Genomic DNA, 3,537 nt, shown 5'->3' with positions numbered 1-3,537 from the left:
ACATATTTTATGCACATATATATCAGAGATTTGTGAGAAGAAATTAGACATAGAGTTGAGAAGAAGAAGCAGAATTTGGGTGTTGGTTGTGGCAAAAATTTGGCAGATTGAGGTGTGTTTGAGAGCAATGATTTTGGTGAGTAGAAGAGAATAAATTCCCTCCTCCGAGTCAGAGTATGATTCAGATTTGACGAGTAGAATTCTAGAGCTATTGGTTTTCTCATGTTGAATGAATTGAGAACCCAGTCTGAAAATATATGAAATGTGGTTCACATGGAGGAAGTGAAGGCATGCAGAGGCTTCAGTATAGACAGTGATTTGGCCTATTTACAATAGGAAAATTTATCTCCATACAATAGGAGTTGGAAGTCCAATGGTGGTTGGGTGACGATCATTGGTCATGGGAGCTTCCAGCGGATGGTACTCTATAGATCCTCGAGTGAAACATAGTTCTAAATTGATAGATGCCAACATACTGTAGAGGAAGCCTAGTCTTTTGGCTTATGGTTGTAAGCTAATCCATGTAAAAAAATTTAACAGATTAATAGAATATTTTAGCAGTGCAACAACAGAAAGATGGTTTTCTCCCGAAAGGGTTTCCACCAGAAATAGAGCTTGTCTTCTTGTGTGTGTGCATGCTTATATTTCTCATGGTTGTTATTATTTTAGTTAATTTCTACTTATATGTTTTGATGAACTAATGTTGTGGGTGTGCATGGACAATTGACATATAAGAAAAAGTATAAATTGGTGAAAATTGATTAAAGGCCATCTATACTAATTCACCCCCACTCCCTGCCCCTCAATAGTGAATATATTTCCAATAATAAAAGGAATAAGGAGAAGATTGTTTTGTTCCTAGATCCAATTCTTGCATTCTGAAAATAGGCTTACCTGAAACAATAGTACTTGGTGAAGAAATGTCAAATGAGGCAGTTTCTGATACCCCTCCCTACATATTATTTGTCTTCTTTCTCTTGTATACTCTAAAATCTCCCATTTCTAACTATGATAAGCTTTGATCTATCCTCTTAAGTTATTTTTATTTAATTAGAGTTGTAACCAAAAAATTTTGTTATATTGATTGGTCCACAGTTTATTCTTCCGTCATGTCCCGCAAAGTTTTTTCTTCCTTGGTGTCCTTATTAGCAAACTTCTCTATCTCAGGCTTAGAAACATGAAAATAAGGTGAGGATTTATATTGAACTATAATGGGTGAAATTCTCCCAATGTGGTCATATGACCAAGTAACCCCCAATTTAAATGTAATTTGTGCCAATAATCGTTCCACCTCTTTGTCTGTTGACCTATAATTCACTATAAATGGCCCTACATGTGCCTTTAGTTTAAACAAGTTTTGTTTCCTTCTAGGTAAAAAATGCACTTGGTTTACATTGGCGCTTTGTCTAATGAAATTAAGCGCAAAAATACTCATAGGAAAAAATTGGCAATTGATAGGGTGCAAGTTCACACCCATACAATCTAATTTTTATAAAATATTGGTACAAATACCAATCACCAAGCCTTGTTTGTTCACTAAGTTGCATATTCCTTTTGATTTCAGGTGAAATTATGGGAGGACTATCACTAACCAATAGATTGTAACATATGTAAAGAAATTTGTTCACAAAATCCGTGAAGGAAAATTCCTTAGAATTCCTTCTGACCAAGAAAACCTAATGAGTCACAGACCCTTGATTATCTTGAAGAACATGTTTTTGAAATTGTATTGGGAATCTATCTGACCGATAATACAAAAACAAAGACACCAAGACTAATTGATATTTAAAAAAAGATTCAAATCCAAATTTCAGAAACTGGTCATGAATAGCCTCGGATAAAAACTGGCTGAAATTGAATGAGATTTTTGGTTTCATATCTCGACGAAAAGTTGATAGAAAAGATAAAACTCCTTCATCCACTTTCTCATCACTCTGATACCCTAAAATACAACATAAATTGGATATGATTTGTCTTGCAAATTCTGGAAACATTGATGAAGTGTAAGGCAAATGGTGAGTAGGAATACTAGTCCCTTCAAGCATGAATAATTCAAAAAGAGTCACTCTTTTTTCAAAATTTAACTTCTAATATATTTCCAAGAGAATCTCACTAAAGAATGGGTGCAAAGAGCTGGGAAAATATTGTTGGAATTATGATACAAGTGTTGTCCTTGATGACAACTCACTCACAGGTCAATTTAATTTTGATAAAAGGAAACTCTCAGTGTAACAGGTCTATACAAAGGTAATAAGGCATTGGTACAGAAGAACAGGAAGATAGAACTAAGGTCTACTGATCAGAATAAAGAAGTTGAAGGAAAATGATGGTGTAAAGTAGCTTAAGATGTATACATAGGTCCACTTAGCTAAAACGGTGTATACACGTTGGTTCACAGGAAAAAAAGAGCGTATACATATACATGCACTTACGCAAGAGGAAAAGTGCGTATATGTTGGAAAATCAAGGAAATTCAAGAGTAAAGAATACCAGGGGTCAATACCATGGTACTAGCCCACAATATTGAGTGGAGTAACAACTATTTGATCCCATCCAAGAATACCATGGGTCCTAACTGGTTTTGGTCCAAGGTATTGAGAAAAGAAGAAAACTATGTAAGTAGGAGAAGATCAAAAGGTCAGGGTGTGCAAGTGAAAAGGGTTTCTCAGGAATACTTCTAACTGGAGTATATTGTATGTTGCAGGGGCTATGTTTTTGATTTGATCTGAAATATTTTGTGCACCTTGAATTCAATGTTGGATTAGGATCATGAGACCTAAAATGACTTATCATTAAATGATCTCATATTGGTTGGGCTAGATCTGATTGTGTACACCTATTTTATTATTTAAATGTCATGATTTGGGTTTGTCTGAAGTCTAAAATAGCAGCAAAGTTGTGAGTTAATATTTTCATATCTATACACTGGTTCTCCTCAGTAAAAGAGCGTATACATGCAAGTTCAACTCTTCTAAGTAGCGTATACAAAGAAAAAGCCTATTCTTCATAAATGACCAATCTGTCTAATTAGTTCTGTTGTTTTACTGTTGTCTGTCAATGAAGTCTTCTTAGATCTGAATGTAAAATTGAATGCATAAGGAGTTTGGTGTCTGATTGATTGATCATCTAAGTGAGAAGGGTTATCTCTGCTACTTCCTGTGTAAAGCTCTGTAAATTGACAGTAGATGTTCAGTATATTGTTGGTTGATGCAGACTTGATTCAGAAGTTTTATGTTTCAGTAGTTTTGAAGGTATACTCAGGTTTGGTTAAAGGAAGTAGCGTATACATGCAGGTTGGGTTCAGTAAAGTAGCGTATACATTCTTACGCATGATTTTTTAGGTTACAGCTCGTTCTTAATGATGATGTGAGTTTCTGGGTTAAACACAGTGTTCTGGATTATTGGTTGATGCAGTTTGAAAGTTCTAATGGGTCTAGTATGAAAATTTGATGAATCGAGGCCTTTCATTTGTATTTTGTCTACCAGGGAGCATCTAGTCTGAAAATTTCATGAAACGTGATCCCTGGAGGAAGAGAG

This window comes from Pinus tabuliformis, chromosome 7, assembly GCF_031772625.1.
Source record: "Pinus tabuliformis cultivar Carrire ecotype Pingquan chromosome 7, CPIR1, whole genome shotgun sequence".
Lineage (NCBI taxonomy): Eukaryota > Viridiplantae > Streptophyta > Pinopsida > Pinales > Pinaceae > Pinus > Pinus tabuliformis.
The sequence above is the reverse complement of the archived record's forward strand: the minus strand, read 5'-3'. Positions refer to the sequence as shown.